Below are 20512 nucleotides of genomic sequence, written 5' to 3'. Positions count from 1 at the left end.
TGTGCTGTCAATTCTGTAGCCTAGAAATCGGATCGCGCCAGAAGACGGGCACACGGCAGGGGGTGCAAGACATGGACTGCCCGTGCCAGTTACTATCAATGCAGGCAGCATGCAATATCCATGCTGCCTGCTAATTACAATCTTTCGTGCATGCTGCTAGTGCTACCCGCGCTATTCATTGGCTGCCGCCTATTGGAAGGGGCCAATGTCAGGAGTCCAGAACACTACTTAAAAGCAGCCAGCACTTCTTAAAGGAGGTGCATTCTGGCTGCAGGAACACAAGAACAAGTTGAGGAAGAAATGGCTGAAGGAGAGAGTGAGCGGGCACCAAGGTTCTCTGATGCTGCACTGGAGATCTTGGTGTAGGCAGTGGAAAAGAGGGACATTCCTCCTCCCCCCCACCACCAACCAGGGGGCAGGAAGCCCTGTAGGTACCAAGAACATGGTTGCAATGCAAGAAAAAATTCAATGACTTAACTAAAATTGTTACGGTAAGAACACTGCTAAAATACTTTCTGATCACAGCTGCACCACTCGCAGCCTCCTTAATTCCAGCACTGACAGCACTCACAACACTGCCCTGCACTGTCCTACAATTCACTAAACCTCCTACTCCTCATGCTCACACTCACCGTTATTACAACCCTCACTCACCCATAACTCACATCTCACAGACTGTCAGCTATTCTTCCATGACAGCCACATTCTCCAAACCCCTCACAAAATTCTCACTGACACACTTCCCTCTTTCTTGCAGGAGAAGATCGCACACAATACAAGGCAATAGGTTACCACCGGAGGAGGAGGAGCCCATCTACACGCTCTCTTCCCTCTTGAAGAGGGCTTGCTGACCATCATGGAATGGAGCACAGCAGAGGCTGTGGCCATTAGCAACGCTGGAGGAGACGTTGCGCAGGGCTTCTTTATACTTAACCCTCTTCGTTTCTTCTGACTTCTACCTCATACCACCCACTCTGCATGACAAGCTGCAGATGCTTTCGACATCCACTTCTCTTTCTTTGGTCTCCCTCACAATGCAAACTAACTCTTGTTCCTTTCTTTAATATCAACTACTGAGAATGTCAATGCCCCTCAGCCAGTTAAGGAAGAGGTGCACAGTATTTCTGAAGATACACTGTCCCTTGATCTGGGTCTCACAAACACCAGCGCACATACTGACACCACGCAGACTTGAGGCTAGGTTTGAGGCGGCGTCTACACATGGTGACTCACCGGGCACAAGTGTGCAGGATCTAGAGCAGGGGGATAGGATGCCAGAGGTGCCTTGTATGCGAAACCTAGTGCTCTGAAGTCCTGCTTTGCTCTGCCAATAGGGAAGGAGATGTACGTGTTTCTTCTGGTGTAGAGAGCCTCGGTGACCTCCCTGATACATCATTGTACTGCGAACTGGGAGATGTTGCTAATATCACCAGTTGCAACCTGAAAGGAACCTGTGGTATAAAAGTTGAGGGTGATCGTGACCTTGACAGCCACAGGGCAATGCTGTCTGTGCCCTGGTTTGAGGCTCGAGTTGTGGCTGCAGCAGGTGACAAAGTTCAGTGACAACCTCCTTGGTGAAGCAAAGGTGCCACATACATTGCTCCTCAGTAAAGTAAATGTAGAAGAAGTGTTCCCTGAAGACACCTGCAGCGTGTCATAGGAGTATGATTCTAAGTGAGTCTAAAATATTTGTCAAAAGTGTCGAGGAGAGCTGTTTCCCTAAAAGAGAAAGGAAATTGGAGGGCAAAATGACTTGATCTGATCTTATATAGGACCTATCTGAAAGAAACAGGCAGTGATATGCAAATATATCAACTAGATATCTTGTTCGGCCAGATATAATTGGGGGAAATCTAAATGCTGATGGACATACATCAAATAAAGATTTCAAATCAGGCGCGGTGTAAAACGGGCTCCCGATTCGCTATCAGCCAGCCCATTTTGTGCTACTGGCGTTGAACAATTTCACCTCCGAAGAATTTAGCAGAAAATATGTATATTCTAAGTCTTCATCCAATGCCTGGCATTCTACACAAACACAGCACTAAAATATAATTGATGATGGACAGTTGAAGAATAAGACTGAGTCAGGCCATTGAATCAATCAAATTTCAACTGCCTACGTCAGCAGTTGCATGAGTCATTATTAGTTCTGATCATACCTGTTAGATCACCTGAGTAGATTAATCCAAATGATACAGGTTCAGATGCCAGAGATCAATTAACTTGTTGGTTTTATTAATAGAAAGTACAAGCAAGTTATACGTCTATATACTTACTATAGTAGGATATCGCCGAATCCCCCACCATCAACATCCTGGGGGTCACCATTGACCAGAAACTTAACTGGACCAGCCATAAAAATACTGTGGCTACAAGAGCAGGTCAGAGGCTGGGTATTCTGTGGCGAGTGACTCACCTCCTGACTCCCCAAAGCCTTTCCAACATCTACAAGGCACAAGTCAGGAGTGTGATGGAATACTCTCCATTTGCCTGGATGAGTGCAGCTCCAACAACACTCAAGAAGCTCGACACCATCCAGGACAAAGCAGCCCGCTTGATTGGCACCCCATCCACCACCCTAAACATTCACTCCCTTCACCACCGGCGCACAGTGGCTGCAGTGTGTACCATCCATAGGATGCACTGCAGCAACTCGCCAAGGCTTCTTCGACAGCACCTCCCAAGCCCGCAACCTCTACCACCTAGAAGGACAAGAGCAGCAGGCACATGGGAACCACACCACCTGCACGCTCCCCTCTAAGTCACACACCATCCCGACCTGGAAATATATCGCCGTTCCTTCATCGTCGCTGGGTCAAAATCCTGGAACTCCCTTCCTAACAGCACTGTGGGAGAACCGTCACCACATAGACTGCAGGGGTTGAAGGCGGCGGCTCACCACCACCTTCTCAATTAGGGACGGGCAATTAGGGATGGGCAATAAATGCTGGCCTTAGCCAGCGATGCCCACATCCCATGAATGAATTTTTTAAAATCCCTTGGGTCTGCCTTTAACTCTAATCAATCCAGGTAGTTCTCAGTATGGAATACCGAAGAATTACTGAAAATGATCCTATTTATACACCTAGGTGGACAATGTCAGATGACTTGCTCCAAACCAATCAATTCTGAGATTATTGTCATGTGATCTTTATGTGACAGCTACTCACCAGTAGATGACAAAATGCGACACCACATGCACTCCATTCTCACTGGAATATGGCTTTGTTTATGTAGGTAAGACAATTCATTCTGCATGGTAATAAGCATCACACCTTAACAAAAACAGAAAATGCTGGAAACACTCAGCAGGTCAGTCAATATCTGTGGAGAGAGAAACAGAGTTAACGTTTCAGGTCGATGACCTTTCATCAGAATGGTGCTATATTACAAACTGTTACAGTACCTGATAAAATAACTGTCCAAAGTTTGCTGGGGGGAGATGAAATCATGTACGAGTTGTATCTATACAAAATATCCACTGATATTCACTGTTTGAAAACAGAATCATTGCCAACTTCGGGTGGTATTAGTGCAAGGGTGTACAAAGTGCCTCAGGAGAACTGGTATCAATGGAGGGAGGTGTAGGATGTCTCACTCAGGCTGGCAATATTGGTAATATGTCCCTTCAAATGTGGCAACAGTGAAGGGGACTCAGCCTGTCTTGTTAATGATGGCAACAGTGCAAGATGAGTATTTAGTAAACATTTATCTGGAGGTAATCAATTCTCCATATGTTCTATTGAACCAACTTAAATCTTCAATATGTCACAAGATCATAAAGTATCATTCAGTCCACCTTAATTCATCCATCTAGAAATACACTAAAGTCCACCCATTTTGGCATCTAAGTGTTTCTTAAAATATTCCAGGGTTTTTGCTTCCATTATTCTTGAAGTCTTTTCCAAATGTTGATCACTTTTTCTGTGAAAAAATTTCTGACATCAGTCCTAAATTTACCTTTTTCCTAATTTGAACCTGTACCACCTTATCCAAAGTAAAGCCCAAATCTCTCCAGCCTTTCCTCATAATGCATGTATTCTCTGCATTGCCTCTAGCACTTAAAATGTTCCCCTTATGTCTCAGTGACCAGGATGTTATGCAATATTCAAGGTGCAGTTTGACCAGAACACTATACAGTTTGGTTCCAACTTCCTTGGACTTGTATCCTAGTGTTTTGGCTATGCAGGCCAACGTTCAGTTGGCCATACTGATTGCTACTCTGCATTGGTGGGACATGCTGAGTGTTGAGTCTACTAACACTGATATTTTTCAGGTCCATCTTTAGCTATTTTGTGGAATATGTGTTGTTGTTGCTTCCTATGTGCAGTACTTTGAGTGTCTGCATTAAATTTTATCTGTCATTGTTCTGCCCACTTGCATATTTGTAAGATGTAACTTTGCATCGGTTTGCTATCTAGTTAAAGTTGGTGTTTTAGTGCAATAATGTTAAACAATCATGTGATTTCCACAATTAAGATGCAAAAGAAATCTGTAAACAGTCTAACTTTACAAAACCCATGATATATGATTATGACTGTAAATCATGAAATTAACATTTCTACCCAACAAATGTGTAGCAACTATCTATCTCAAGCATTTGTTTGATCATAAGTTGGCAATGATTCTGTTTTAATAACATATTTAGACCAACGTTGCCTGTGCTCCAATATGGCATTATCATTTAGACACGACTGGTTAACTGGATTATATCAGTCTATAAATATTACAAAGTATAAGGTTTGGTTTTGACTATATGACAAGATGACCAAGTAAAAGCATTTGCCCAAAAATTGCTTTTAAAATAACGGCGAGCCTAACAGTGTTCAGTCATTAAGGGCGAAATCAAAGAGCAAGTTTCAGCGACCGCACGTGCGCAGTTAAGCGCGGAAATCTGTAACTTGCTCTTCCTGGTTCGCCGGTGATGTGACAGCTTCATCTTAAAGAGATATCGCCAGCTGCAATCAATAGAATCAATGGACCAGTGCCAACTTGCTCTCCTGCTCAGCTGCAAATTAACTAATAGAACCATAGAAAAGAAGCACAGAAGGGGGCCATTCGGCCCATCGTGTCTGCGCCGGCTCGAAGAACAACCAGATGCCCATTCTAATCCCACCTTCCAGCATCCGGTCCGTAGCTCTGCAGCTTACAGCACTTTAGTTGAAGGTCCAGGTACTTTTTTTTTTTTAAAAAGAGTTGAGGGTCCCTGCCTCTATCACCAATTCGGGCAGTGAATTCCATACACCCACCACCCTCTGGGTAAAAATGTTTTTCCTCATGTCCCGTCTAATCCTTCCGCCAATCAGCTTAAATCTATGTCCTCTAGTTCTTGAACTCTCTGCTAGGGGAAACAGGTACTTCCTGTCTACTCTATCTGGGCCACTCATAATTTTGTACACCTCAATCAAGTCACCCCTCAGCCTCCTCTGCTCCAAGGAAAACAACCCCAGCCTATCCAATCTCTCCTCATAGCTGCAATTTTCAAGCCCTGGCAACATTCTTGTAAATCTTCTCTGCACTCTCTCCAGAGCAATTATGTCCTTCCTGTAATGTGGTGACCAGAACTGCACACCAGCTGTGGCTTTACCAGCGTTTTATGCAGTTCCATCATTACATCCCTGCTTTTGTGTTCTATACCTCGGCTAATAACGGAGAGCATTCCGTATGCCTTCTTCACAACCTTATCTACCTGTACTGCCACCTTCAGGGACCCGTGCACAAGCACTCCAAGGTCTCTCACTTCCTCTACCCCTCAATATATTCCCATTTACTGCGTATTCCCTTTTACTGTTTGCCCTCCCTAAGTGCACTACCTCACACTTCTCCGGGGTGAACTCCATTTGCCACTTTTCCGCCCACTCCACCAACCCATTAATATCTTCTTGGAGTCTACGGCTATCCTCTTCACTATCAACTTCACGGCCAATTTTTGTGTTGTCTACAAATTTGCCAATCATGCCCCCTACATTCAAGTCCAAATCATTAATATATATCACAAATAGCAAGGGACCCAACACTGAGCCCTGTGGCACACCACTGGAAATGGATTTCCAGTCGCAAATACATCCATCGACTTTTACCCTTTGTTTCCTGTTACTGAGCCAATTTTGGATCCAATTCACCACATTTCCCTGTATCCCATGGGCTTTTACCTTTATGACCAGTCTCCCATGTGGGACCTTGTCAAATGCCTTACTAAAATCCATGTAGACGACATCCACTGTAATACCCTCATCAATCCTCCTTGTCACTGCCTCAAAGAATTCAATCAGATTTGTAAGGCACGACCTTCCCTGAACAAATCTATGCTGACTATCCCTGATTAAACCATGCCTTTCCAAGTGACAGTTTATCCTATCTCTCAGTATTGATTCCAGTAGTTTGCCCACCACCGAGGTAAGATTGACCGGCCTATAACTGTTCGGCCTTTCCCTCATGCCCTTTTTAAACAATGGTACTACGTTTGCAGTCTCCCAGTCCTCCGGTACCTCCCCTGTATCTAGTGAGGGTTGGAAAATGATCCTCAGAGCATCCGCTAGTTCCTCCCTGGCTTCCTTCAATAGCCTAGGAAACAATCCATCCGGCCCTGGTGACTTATCAACTTTCAAGGATTCCAGTCCCTCTAGTACTTCCTCTCTCATTATGTTTACCTTATCCAATATTTCACACCTCTCCTCTTTAACTATTACGTCCAGATAATCCCTTTCCTTTGTGAATACGGAGACAAAATATTCATTTAAAACCCTACCCACATCCTCTGCTTCTACACACAAGTTACCCTTATCATCCCTGATAGGTCCCACCTTTTCCTTAGCTATCCTCTTATTCTTAATGTACTGATAAAACATCTTTGGGTTTTCTTTAATCTTATTAGCTAATATTTTTTCATGCCCTCTCTTTGCTTTCCTTATTTCCTTTTTTATGTCACCCCTGTACTTTCTATACTCCTCTAGGCTTTCTGCAGTATTTAGTTTTCTGTGACAGTCATAAGCTTTCTTTTTCTGCTTTATCTTGCCCCGTATACTTCTAGACAACCAGGGGGCTCTAAATTTGGCAGTGCCACCCTTTTTCTTTAAGGGGACGTGTCTGCATTGTACCTGTAAAATTTCACTTTTTAGTGCCTCCCACTGATTTCTCCTCAAGTAGTTGTGTCCTGTCCACTTCTGCCAAAATCACCTCTTAGTTCTTTAAAATTTGCGTTCCCCCAATTTAAAACATTTACTCCTGATTTAACTCTGTCCTTTTCCATAATAATGCTAAAACTAACTGAATTATGGTCACTATCCCCAATATAGTCACCCACTTGCTCAACTTCATTTCCCAGGACTAAATGTAGAATGGCATCCCCTCTTGTTGGGCTTGTCACGTACTGGCTAAAAAAGTTCTCCTGGACACCGATCAAGAATTTTGCACCCTCACACTACTTTGAATCCCAGTTGATGTTAGGGTAGTTGAAGTCCCCTACTATTATTGCCCTCTTATTTTTGCACTCAGAAATTTGCCTACATATTTGTTCTTCTATCTCCCTTTCTCGCCACAAGACAGGAACGCTCAGTTGTTTAGATCTAAATTAATTTTTAACAGCGTGGTAAGCCTTAATGAGTGCCAAACAACTGGTCTGGCTTAAAAAATTACTTTTAAAAACGTGGAGTCTCATTACTCCTGATTTTAAGAGTTTTTGGACATTCAAAAACATTTTCTTAAAAAATAAAAATTTTTATTTTATTTTACTTTTTCCTTCCGTCTCTATCTCAGTCTTTTAATCTTATCCGCTCTTTATTTCACTTTCTCTATATCATTTTATAATACCTTAGTGGGCACATTCAGGTTTTTAGGCTGCGCTGCTTGTATATGAACTGGTTCTCATAGCGTTGCTTGCTTCAAGCTGATTGGCTGAGGGGCTTAGAGTTCCTTTCCCCACTCACACAGTCCGGGAAAGAACGGTGATGTTTTTTGAAGTCGCAGTTCAAGGACGTTGCCGGCAAAAAGAATGCGGAAAGTTAGTGGGTGAATTTAAATCTAATGAACGGCGACCACTGCTGGTTCACCGCTTGGAGCAATTTCCGGCCCACTGGGTTGTGCAGTGGGTTAGACTGCTGCTATTTTACATCTGTGATTAGGACTTGAATCAATCAGCAGGATGAAAATCTCCTCTCTGTTTTTACCCAGTTCCAAATGATTGTGGGTTCAAAGCACAAAAATATGCAAAATTACATTTTTTTTCTAAAAACAAAAACTGAGAAAGACAAGTTAATACTGCTCTTCTTCAGTCCCATATTTCTGTGTAACAAATCTAAACTCACCACTTCAAGGAAATTTACATTTGTATTTTAGCTTCCTTCCGTTTGTAAATTTGGGACGGTCGTAACTGCGCTCTGTCATCTGCTACATTCAAACCTGGAAGCATCTGCTCACATCAGTACTGCACTCCCTGTGGTGTTAGCGTTACTGTGACCCCATACGTCTATGGCAATGGGTCTTTTTAGTCATCTGCTGCAGACTTCCTTGGCATCACAGTTTGCTGTATAACACTACATTAGAAATGCAGCAATGTGGTCTCTTTAAGTACATAAATTCAGCAAAGACTATCAGAAGCAAACCACTGGAGGAAAAGTCCTCACAAAGGCCAATGATCTGAGTGATCCCTCTCCAATGCCATTTATCTGTTCAAGCCATTACTTGTTAGGTCGTAAATTTTAGACCCAAATACATTCCCATCACTGGGATTATTCTCAACACATGTGGTGCCTGTGTACATGAGGTCAGCACTGCAGATACCAGCGATGCTCCACGTCAGAGTACATGTGGAGAACCCATTACTACATAGATATGGTTGGTGGTCCTCACTATTCCGGAAACCTTGCAACATGTATTTTATGGAGAAAACTGACTGATGTGGATGATGATGCTCAAGCAGCATCCCATATTTTCAAGTAGGCCTTTGAAGATATGAATGTGGAGGGGAGGTATTACAGCTAGTAACTGTCCTGGATCCCCATCAAGCACAGATGTCTGCTTGTTAATCAATAGCACCCATATTTTGTGACATTCTTTATTCTCTATTAAAATTATTGTATTCCTCTGAAGTCCATGAGAGTTGCTGCTTGTTTGAGGTGGTGGTGCCAACCCAGGGTTATATACTTTGAGATCTTGATGGTTGGAACCGGATTCATCATCACTGCCTTCCTGTGAAAATAAAAACTACTACATGTTGAACTTATAAACTAACTTGTCAATTTTGCGGCAGTACTTTTGGATCACTTTATCATAGAATCATACAGCAAAGACGGCGGCCATTCGGCCCTTCGTGCTGGCTCTTTGAAAGAGCTATCCAATTAATCCCTCTCTGCTACTCTATCCCCATTGTCCTGCAAATTTTTCCTTTTCAAGTATTTATCCAATTCCCGTTTGAAAGTTACTAATGAATCTACTTCCATCACTGTGCATTCCAGATTTTAATAAAGATTCGATCTGACTCCAATTGGATATAGTGATACTTTATTAACTTGACACAAGGATCAACATATGCAAGTATCTAAGCTGTAGTTATCAATACAAAACAAGAATTATATTGCCCAGCCTTGGGTAGAAGGTGTGTCCGTTTCTCACTCCTCTGGTTACTGCTCCCTCTTGCTCCTCTCGCTTCTGTTTTCTTTCTTCTCTTCTACTCTGAGTTGATTTGGAGTTGCCTCCTTATACCCTGAACAGTCCTGATCCCTTTGCACACATTTCAATATTTTAAAAAAGGGATAAGAGCAGAATTCAGGTCACAGCCAGTGAGATAGTTACTCCAGGTGAAGGAAATACTAAAATAACTAAAGTAGTTACAGCAGGAGTGACAAATAAGAAAGGTGAAGTTAAACAATGTGAGAAAGACAACATTAGAGCAGAAGGACAGGTTAAGATCTCTTGCCCAAATAAGGGTTTTATATACTAATACAATGAGTACAAGAAATAAATCGAGTGATTTAGACGCTCAAATACAGCTTAGAGGGTATGACATGGAATAGGGCAGATTTTAGAAAGATGAGAAGTGTGTATTCTAATTAGAAAACCAGCATAATTTAGTGCAAGTTAACAACTGCAAGTTCAGCGCACTAGAGGACGAGATTTACAGTTTTGTGGGAAAATGTGGGCCAATATATCTGATCTTGCTTTTAACCAATTCAAGATTTACCTCCTTCCCAATATCCTTCTCTCTTGTAAATGCTGACTCAAAGTAAGTTGTTAAGTATCTCCACCAATTTTCATTTATCCTCTAACTCACTACCCTCCCCTTTTAGGAGCCCCACCTCAAACTTAACAATTCTTTTTACTGTTTATTTTTTTTTAAATATTTTTTGAGATTCTCTCCTCAAACTCCCTCCTTGCTTTTCTTTTCCCTTAACCTCTTTCCTTATTTTCTCACATTCCCTTATTTTATCATACTGTAAGCCCCAAATGCCTTCCTCTTCAATTTTATTTTGCTTCTAACCTCTATTTATCTACATCATCCTGAACTTTGAAGTCATCTTTTATAATAGTATATATTTATTCTACACTCTTACAATCTTCTCTTTAAAAAAATCCATGTTGTTCTACAGTCCTGTGCCAACTTCCCTTTCCACCTCATCTAGTTCACTTCTCATCTTTCCAAAATTAGCCCTATTCCAGTCTGGTGCTCTTGGATTTGTACTAACTTTTCCCTTTTCTATTTGGATCTTAAAACCTTGTCTTATTATGGTCACTACTCCCAAAAGGGCTCACCCACCTTTATTTTTGCACTTAAATTTTGTTACTCATAGCTACATCAAGCAATGTCTCCCTCTGCTGCTTGAAGAAGGGGCCCTGCACACATTTTAGGAATTCTATTCCCTTTTCTCCATTCTCCCTCTCCCTGTTCCAATCAATGAATGGGTAATTAAAATCTCTTAGAAAAATAATTTTGTTATTCCTACTCTTCTCTCTGATCTGTCTACAGATTTCTTCTTTTATTTCCCTCCCACAATTAGGGGATCTATAGAACAACCCCACTAAGCTGAAGCGTTCGCAACCATCTTCAGCCAGAAGGGCCAAGTGAATGATCCTACTCAGCCACCTCCTCAGATGCCCACCATCACAGATTACAGTCTTCAGCCAATTCGATTCACTCCACGTGATATCAAGAAACTATTAAATGCATTGGACATAGCAAAGGCTGCAGGTCCCGACAATATTCCAACAGTAGTGCTGAAGACCTGTGCTCAAGAACTAGCTGCACCTCTAGCCAAGCTGTTCCAGTACAGCTACAACACTGGCATCTAAACGACAATATGGAAAATTGTCCAGGTATGTCCAGTCTACAAAAAGCAAGACAAATCGAACCTGATCAATTATCAACCTATCAGTCTACCCTCAATCATCAAAGTGATGGAAGGTGTCCTCAACAGTGCTATCAAGTGGCACTGACTCACCAATAACTTGCTCACGAAAGTCAGTTTGGGTTCCGCCAGGACCACTCAGCTTCAGACTTCATTATAGCCTTGGTCCAAATATGAACAAAGGAGCTGAATTCCAGAGGTGAGGTGAGGTGAGGTAAGAGTGACTGCCCTTGACATCAAAGCAGCATTCGACCGAGTGTGGCATCAAGGAGCCCTAGTAAAACTGAAGCCAATAGAAATCAGGGGGAAAACTTTCCAGTGGCTGGAGACATACCTAGCACAAAGGAAGTTAGTTGTGGTTTTTAGAAGCCAGTCATCTCAGCCCCAGGACATCGCTGCAGAAGTTCCTCAGGGCAGCATCCTCGGCCCAACTACCTTCAGATGCTTCATAAATGTTCTTCCCTCCATCATAAGGTCAGAGGTGGAGCCGTTTGTTGATGATTGCACAGTATTCAGCTCCATTCGTAATTCTTCAGATAATGAAACAGTCCGTGTCTGCATGCAGCAAGACCTGGACAATAAGTGCCAGGCAATGACCATCTCCAACAAGAGGGAGTCCAACCACCTCCTCTTGACATTCAATGGTATGATCATTGCCAAATCCCCCAAGATCAATATCCAGGGGGTCACCATTGACCAAAAACCCAACTGGATCAGCCACATAAATGCCAAGAACAGGTCAGAGGCTGGGTATTCTGTGGTGCGTGGTGTAGGGTAACTTTACCCCTCTGCCAATGATCGACGTGACACCAATATGGTACAGTGGAGTTTTATTAAGTTTCACACAAGGTTCAGCACTATGTACATTTAAGCAGTAATTAATAGTACAGAACTAGAGCCATATCACCTGGCTTGGGTAGAGGGCATGCCCACTTTGCACAGGAGTCTTGACAGTCACCCCGCCCAGAGTCTCTTCCGTCGATACCGCTGTAGGCTCTTGGCCTTACCCCACCTGGGGTTTCCTCTTTTCATCCTGTCACCTTGCTAGGGACAAGGCTCCCATTGTAGGCCTCTGACCTTGTTGGATCTGGATCCTCTCCTCAGGGATGCCTGGTTTTAATCCAGAGTCAACCCTTACTCCCGTTTGCGTCCTCTACAACCTGACTCTCATTAGGGGTCTCTTCTATGCCACTTTTGAGGGCGGACACAGGGGCTATTACTGACATAGGTGTTTAACCCTACTGGGACCTTTCAAAATGACGTGGTGGCCAATTGAGCAGCAAGCACCTTTCAAAGGACGAAGGGTCAGCATACTCCTTATCTCTTTTTTTTGATCGACAGGAGGTGATGGAGTAGCCCCCCTCCAATGCCATACCGCTCTGATTAACCAATCACCAGTTGCCGTCATTCCCACGGGATTGGCCCCTCACCTTATCCTGGTGTGTTTCTCTCAAGGCCACTTTCAGCAACTTCTAGGTCTATTATCCGATATTCCTGTCTCGATCCCAGGCTGGTAACTCCAAGACTCCACTGTCTCGTTTGGACAGTTAGTCATACCCACGAGCCAAGAACCTGAGTGACTTGTTAATTGTTACAGCCTGTGTGCTGCACTGGCAATTTCATATTTTCATTAGTTTTATTAAGGGATTTTTAAGGGTTTTTGCAAAGCCTGACCGATTCTAAGTTATGTGGTTAATTACTATATACTTGCTTAATTAGTACCGGAGAGAGAAATGTGTTCATATAAGGATAGCAAAAGGTACATATCACCAATACATGTGGCACAATGAGTCAAGGTACAGGTGTGATTACAATACATTATAGAATTATAGAAGGTTACAGCACAGAAGGAGGCCATTCAGCCGATCGAGTCCACGCCAGCTCTATGCAAGAGCAATCTAGCTAGTCCCACGGCCCTGCCCTATCCCCATAGCCCTGCACATTTTTTCATTTCAAATACCTATCCTTTTGAAGGCCATGATTGAATCTGCCTCCACCACTCCCTCGGGCAGTGCATTCCAGATCCTAACCACTCACTGTGTAAAAAAGTTTTTCCTCATATCAACTTTGGTTCTTTTGCCAATCACCTTAAATCTACACCCTCTGGATCTTGACCCTTCCGCCAATGGGAACAATTTCTCTCTATCCACTCTGTCTAGACCCTTCATGATTTTGAACACCTCTATTAAATCTCCTCTCAACCTTCTCTGCTCCAAGGAGAACAATCCCAGCTTCTCCAGTCTATCCCCATAATTTAAGTCCCTCATCCCTGGAACCATTCTAGTAAATCTCCTCTGCACCCTCCCTAAGGCCTTCACATCCATCCTAAAGTGCGGTGCCCAGAACTGGATACAATACTCCAGTTGTGGCCGAACCAGTGTTTTATAAATGTTCATCTTGACTTCCTTGCTTTTGTACTCTATGCCTCTATTTATAAAGTCCAGGACCCCGTATACTTTTTTTAATCGCTTTCTCAACCTGCCCTGCCACCTTCAACGATTTCTGCACATATACCCCCAAATCCCTCTGTTCCTCCACCCCTTTTAGAATTGTGCCCTCTAGTTTATATTGCCTCTCCTCATTTTTCCTACCGAAATGAATCACCTCGCATTTTTCCGCATTAAACTTCATCTGCCACGTGTCCGCCCATGCCACCGGAATGTCTATATCCTCCTCACTGTTCACTACACTTCCAAGTTTTGTTTCATCCGTAAATTTTGAAATTGTGCCCTGTACTCCCAAGTCATCAATATATGTCAAGAAAAGCAGTGGTCCCAGCACCGACCCCTGGGGAACACCACTGCATACTTCCCTCCAGTCCGAAAAACAACCGCTCACCACTACTCTGTTTCCTGTCATTTAGCCAATTCTGTATCCATGTTGCTACTGCCCCCTTTCTTCCATGGGCCACAATCTTAATAGCAAGCCTACCATGTGGCATTTTGAAAATCTATATACACCACATCAACTGCATTGCCCTCATCTACCCTCTCTGTTACCTCATCAAAAAACTCTATCAAGTTGATTAAATACAATTTGCCTTTAACAAATCCATGCTGGCTTTCCCTAATCAATCCACACTCGACAAGTGAGTGTTAATTCTGTCCCAGATTATCGTTTCCAAAAGTTTTCTCACCACCAAGGTTAAACTGACTGACCTATAGTTGCTGGGTTTATCTTTACACCCTTTTTTGAACAAGGGTGTAACATTTGCAATTCTCCAGTCCTCTGGCACCACCCCTGTATCTAAGGATGCCTGGAAGATTATGGCCAGTACCTCCACAATTTCCCCCCTTACTTCCCTCAGCATCTTAGGGTGCATCCCATCCGGACTGGGTGACTTGCTATTTTAAGTACAGCTAGCCTTTCTAGTACCTCCTCTTTCTCAATTTTTAGTCCATCCAGTATTTTAACTATATTTTCCTTTACCGAGACTATGGCAGCATCTTCTTCCTTGATAAAGACCGAAGCAAAGTACTCATTTAATGCCTCAGCCATGCACACTGCCTCCATGAGCAGATCTCCTTTATGGTCCCTAATCGGCCCCACCCCTCCTCTTATTACCCATTGACATAGAAACATAGAAAATAGGAGCAGGAGTAGGCCATTCGGCTCTTCGAGCCTGCTCTGCCATTCAATATGATCATGGCTGACCCTCTGACTCAATACCATATTCCCGCTCTCTCCCCATACCCCATGCTTACTGTTAACACGTCTAAAGAAGACTTTTGGATTCCCTTTTATGTTGGTCGCTAGTCTATTCTCATACTCTCTCTTTGCCCCTCTTATTTCCTTTTTCACTTCCCCTCTGAACTTTCTATATTCTGCCTGGTTCTCACTTGTGTTATCAACCTGACATCTGTCATATGCTGCTTTTTTCTGCTTCATCTTACTCTCTATCTCCTTTGTCATCCAGGGAGCTCTGGCTTTAGTTGCCCTACCTTTCTCCCTCGTTGGAACGTACCTTGTCTGTACTCGAATGATCTCCTCTTTAAAGCTGCCCACTGTTCAATTACAGTTTTGCCTGCCAATCCATGATTTCAATTTACTCGGGCCAGGTCTATTCTCATCCCACTGAAATTGGCCCTCCTCCAATTGAGTATTTTTACTTTAGAGTGTCTGTGTCCTTTTCCATAGCTATTCTAAACCTTATGATACTATGATCGCTGCTCCCTAAATGCTCTCCCACTGACACTTGCTCCATCTCATTCCCTAGAACCAAGTGCAGCATTGTGTCCTTCCTCGTTGGGCCAGAAATGTACTGGTCGAGAAAGTTATCCTGAACAAATTTCAAAAATTCCTCTCCTTCTTTGCCCCTTATATTATTGTTATCCCAGTCTATATTAGGATAGTTGAAATCCCCCGTTATCACTACTCTATGGATTCTGCACCTCTTTGTAATTTCCCTGCAAATTTGCTCCTCTATATCCTTCCCACTAGTTGGTGGCCTATAGAATATTCCCAGTAGTGTAATGGCACCTCTATTGTTCCTTAACTCTAGCCAAATAGATTCTGTCCTTGACCCGCCAGGACATCCTCTCTCTCCAGCACTAATATTCTCCTTAATCAATACTGTCACCACCCCCCCCTTATCTTTCCTGAACACCGTGTATCCAGGAATATTTGTGCCAGCAGCTCACCAACCTTGTTTACCATGCTTCGTGCATTCACACGCACGCACCCCAAACCCGTCTTAGACTTTCTTGTATTCTCTCTTGGACTGACCCCATCTAATACCTTACTACTTTTTACTCTAGGGCTATCCTTCTCTCCTGATCCTTTGTGCCCCTTGTTTCCCCTTTCCAATGCTACATTCTGGTGCCCACCCCTCTGCCAAATTAGTTTAAATCCCCCCCCCCACCCCACAGCACTAGCGAACCTCTCCGCGAGGACATTGATCCCAGCTCCGTTAAGGTGCAACCTGTCCGGCCTGTACTGGTCCCACCTCCCCCAGAACTGGTCCCAATGCCCCAGGAATCTGAAGCCCTCCCTCCTGCACCATCTCTCCAGCCACGCATTCATCTGCTCTATCCTTCTATTTCTATACTCACTAGCGTGTGGTATCGGGAGTAATCCGGAGATTACTACCTTTGAGGTCCTGATTAACAATCATCAGATATACGTTTAATCGATACAAATGGTGAATTAACCAAACTACATGTACGATACGGATTCCACAGGTGACGGTATAATCTTACAATGACTCACCCCCTGACTCCCCAAAGCCACTTCACCACCTACAAAGTACAAGTGAGGAAGAAGAGTGATGGAATGCTCTCCATCTGCCTGGATGAGTGCAGCTGCTACACAAAAAGCTTGACACCATCCAGGACAAAGCTCATCCACCATCTTAAACATCCACTCCCTCCATTACCGGCATACTGTGGCTGCAGTGTGAACCATCTACAGGATATACTGCACCAACTCGCTATGGCTTCTTCGACAGCACCTCCCAAACCCGTGACCTCTACCACCTAGGAGGACAGATGCATGGGAACACCATCACCTCCAAGTCACCCACCATCTTGACTGGAACATATGTCACCGCTCCTTCACCGTCAGAGTCAAAATCCTGGAACTAACTAATAGTACTGTGGGAGTAGCTTCACCATATGGACTACACCACCTTCTCGAGGGCAACCAGGGATGGGCAATAAATGCTGGCCTTGCTAGTGACACCCATATCCCAAGAATTAGCTTTTTAAAAAAAACTATCACTTTTTTATCTTTGATCTCTAACCATTTTGACACTGTCCGAACCTGTGTTTTTTTTTTATGTACATCAGTCCTCTCTGCACCATGTACCACTCCTCCTTTCTTACCTATTCTATCCCTCCTAAAAGTATTATAACCCAAAATGTTTATTTTCAACTACTGCCAAGTTAGTATTATTGCATCTATATCATCCTGTGACATAATTGCTTATAATTCTCCCGGAATATTTCCCACACAGAATTGCAGTACATGCATTTTATCTTTTTCTTTGTATTTAAAGCCACTCCTTTCATCCAAGCTAACACTTCATTGCTTTATCTCAGTCTTTTCTGTTTATAACTGGTCGATTTTGTTTTCCTCCTCTACTCCCTTTATTTCTTCTGCATGGTATCCTTTTTATTTGTATATTAACCTAATCTATTTCTACTTTGTTATTTCCCTGCCCCCTTCCTCCCCAGTTTAAATGACACTGTACTTCCCTATTTAGCACTTTGCCAGTTCATTACCTTCCTGTTCAGATGTAGCCCATTCTTGTATAATGGTTCCCATCTTCCCCAGAACTGGTTTCCAATACCCCATAAAATAGAAACCCTCTTCCCGACACCACCTACTTAACTACATGTTCAGCTCCCCAATCTTCCTTTCTTTCCCTATTCTAGCATGTAGCTAGGACATTCATCTAGAAATTACAACATTTGAAGTCCTGTTCCTAAACCTTCTAAACTTCTTTTGCAGGATGTCAGGTATTTCCTTTCCTATATCATCTGCTCCCATATGGGCCATCATGACTAGCCACTTCCATAATCTTTTTCAGTCTTTACAAAATGTTTCTTATTCTAGCATTTTGGAAGCATCCAGGACTCTCAGTGTGGACTGCAAAAGATAGCGTCCACCTCTCTATCAAGTCTCCTATTACTATCGCATTCCTGATGAATTATTAATCTCCTTTCCCCCCAATCCAACTCATGGTTTTTCATTGGAGTTTATAAGAATGAGAGGAGATCTTATCGAAAGATTCTGAGGGGACTCGATAGGGTAGATGCTGAGAGGATGTTACCACTCATGGGGGAATCTTAATCTACGGGGCATAGTCTCAGAATAAGGCGTCACCCGTTTAAGACGGAAATGAGGAAGAATTTCTTCTCCCAGAGGGTCGTGAATCTTTGGAATTCTTTACCCCAAAAAGCTGTGGAGGCTGAGTCATTGAATACATTCAAGGCCGAGTTGGACAAATTTTTGATCAGCAAGGGAGTCAAAGGATATGAGAAAAGGCAGGAAACTGGAGTTGAGGTAAAAATCAGATCAGCCATGATATCATTGAATGGCAGAGCAGGCTCGAGGGGCCAAATGGTCTATGCCGCTGTAATCCATTTGATGGTTCTTCCAGACTAATCATCCTCCCCGCCAAAAAAAGTGCTTCAAACTTGAAGAGGATAACATATCCAACAGCATTCTTGCTCTAGCCTATCCCTCCTCACTTATCCTTACTTGTGGATAGTGACCACTCCTTCCTCTACCATTATCAGCTCCCTCTCTCTCTCAACAGGGCAATACTCTTTGAAACCCTTGCTCCAAAAACTTCCCTCCCTGATGCATCAGACTATTGCCAACTCTGCCTCAAGTTCTGAGATTTTGATTTCACTCAGACACTTCCCACAAATATGTTTGTCCAAGTTAATATCTGCTACTCTGAACTCCCACATCCTGCAAGAACGATGCATCACTAGCCCTTCCAGTGCTGCCATTCTTACTATAGAGTTAAATTATAGTTAAGTTTATATTCTTTATCCACCTAATTTTCAATTAAACCATTCTGCTCCTTCTTCCCCTCTTCTCCTGCTACCCACTCTAGCCAAATTCCCAATTTAGAAGTACTGTTTTCACTCTGTTCCTACCTCACTCCTTTACCAGCTCACTCTAGAGTTCTATCCAAAATCTCTTAACAATAAATGCTTTTCAACAGCTGCTTCCTTTCCAGTCCCACATATGTTGGATAAATAATCACTCAAATAGCATTTTCAGTGTCTCTGGGCAGCAGATCACAGTATATTATTTGGTACATGTAGACATTTGCAATACAAAAGCAAAATACTGCAGATGCTAGAAATCTGAAATAAAAACAGAAAATGCTGGAAATACTCAGCAAGTCAGGCAGCTTTTGTGAAGAAAGAAACAGAGTTAACGTTTCAGGTCTTGACCAAGGGTCATCGACCAGAAACGTTAACTGTTTCTTTCACCACAGATGCTGCCTGACTTGCTGAATATTTTCAGCGTTTTCTGTTTTAATGTGCAACACTTGTGTCACAGAAAATCACTTCCCCGCTGTTGGGATATAATCAAGTAATCACATAACAGTATTGGGTCAGACATCCTCCTCACAATTTCTTGGTCGTCCTGCAAAAATGTGACACTGTTTTTCTTGTGACTGCTATTTTGTTTACCGCCTCAATGCCCTTTATTACAGCCATGATGTGGAGATGCCGGTGATGGACTGGGGTTGACAATTGTAAACAATTTTACAACACCAAGTTATAGTCCAGCAATTTTATTTTAAATTCACAAGCTTTCGGAGGCTTCCTCCTTCCTCAGGTGAATGTTGTGGAAACTTTATTACAGCAGTAGAGTGACCATCTGTGCTATAAATGTAACTTTTACTATATTACATCAGTGATTGGAGGATAATGTCCTGAAATCTTACCTTTCTATCTCTCACGGTCTTACACTCCATCGGGACGATTTTCACTTGGGAAAATCAGCACTAACGGGTGGTGAGAGCCTTAAACTGGGGTTTATAAACTTAGCGCGACATAAACGGTTTAACCACCGCCATTTTAAAAGGGGGCCTCCCCGTGGGCGGCCGCAACATTGCCTGAAATAGGCAGGAGGCCCGGGCCCGGGCCCGGTCCCTGTGCAAATCAGGCTGCGAATCACGTAGTTAGGACCCTGGTCGGGACACATGGGCAAAGCCGAAAAAAGCAGGTGTGCTCTTTGACACTCCACGGAAATTATGAGGGCCGTTGCTGCCCCAGCTTCACCCCTCCCTGGAACTGCCGTCGTCACAGCTGATCGACATTCCTGAAGCCGATGACCAGCGATCTGCACCGGGACGCACCCATATGAAGCAACCCTCCCCCCCCCCCCGTTAAAACAGCTACGTGGCTAATGTATTGATTAAACAACAATGATGCTGTATTATTATAGCTATAATCTGACTGGCTGTTTCATTGTGTATTACAAATAACACATTATCTAACAGAGAAGGAAATTGTTGCAAGTAATTGGTTGTGTGCTCTTCTCCAGTGTGTCTGCCCAGGATTTGGAGAGCTTCCTCTTCCTGCAACAGTTTCCTTCTCTGGGGGTCTCACACTGTGGTGGTATTTCTTTGGCTCTAATTATAGGCCAGCTTTTCCTTTTGGAGGGAGAGAAGACAATGTTACAGGCCCATAAGAGGCATA

At 43.2% G+C, this 20512-nt stretch overlaps 1 long non-coding RNA gene across 1 annotated transcript in view; it reads right to left on the bottom strand.

Annotated features, from left to right (window-relative positions):
• Window positions 1–20097, bottom strand: part of LOC137323038 (uncharacterized) — a 47407-nt gene extending 27310 nt beyond the window's left edge. Inside the window, exons 1-2 of the long non-coding RNA XR_010963279.1 lie at window positions 19756–20097; window positions 3174–3327 (exon numbers count right to left, since the gene is read on the bottom strand). This is a non-coding gene — a long non-coding RNA (uncharacterized lncRNA). The remainder of the gene's footprint in view (window positions 1–3173; window positions 3328–19755) is intronic.
• Between the last annotated feature and the right edge of the window lie 415 nt (window positions 20098–20512).

This window comes from Heptranchias perlo, chromosome 6, assembly GCF_035084215.1.
Source record: "Heptranchias perlo isolate sHepPer1 chromosome 6, sHepPer1.hap1, whole genome shotgun sequence".
Lineage (NCBI taxonomy): Eukaryota > Metazoa > Chordata > Chondrichthyes > Hexanchiformes > Hexanchidae > Heptranchias > Heptranchias perlo.
The sequence above is the reverse complement of the archived record's forward strand: the minus strand, read 5'-3'. Positions and strand labels throughout refer to the sequence as shown.